The sequence below is a fragment of the Penaeus monodon genome, chromosome 19 (genome assembly GCF_015228065.2).
Source record: "Penaeus monodon isolate SGIC_2016 chromosome 19, NSTDA_Pmon_1, whole genome shotgun sequence".
NCBI lineage: Eukaryota > Metazoa > Arthropoda > Malacostraca > Decapoda > Penaeidae > Penaeus > Penaeus monodon.
The window spans coordinates 36918564-36918788 of record NC_051404.1 but is presented as its reverse complement, the minus strand read 5'-3'; the positions used below and the strand labels follow the sequence as shown (position 1 = coordinate 36918788).

Below are 225 nucleotides of genomic sequence, written 5' to 3'. Positions count from 1 at the left end.
CCGCCTCCTTAACCAAAAATAATGGCAGGGTTTCTCACTTTTTTAATAAACTTGTTCGGTTGTTTGCTTGTTTTTTTTCTAATATTTTTTCTTGTCACTTCTATTTCTATTTTCTGTCGTTCCTTATATCGTCTGTCTGATCTTTTTTTTCTTTTGCTTCTATCTATATTTTTTGTTACGTCCTTTTCTACTTCAGTTTGTATGTTTGTAGTCCACCCTCTTAGA

General features: G+C 32.0%; 1 protein-coding gene across 2 annotated transcripts in view; it reads left to right on the top strand.

The window, feature by feature from the left end:
* Positions 1-225, top strand: part of LOC119585210 (protein lethal(2)essential for life-like) — a 38634-nt gene that overhangs the window by 35999 nt on the left and 2410 nt on the right. The window lies entirely within an intron of this gene.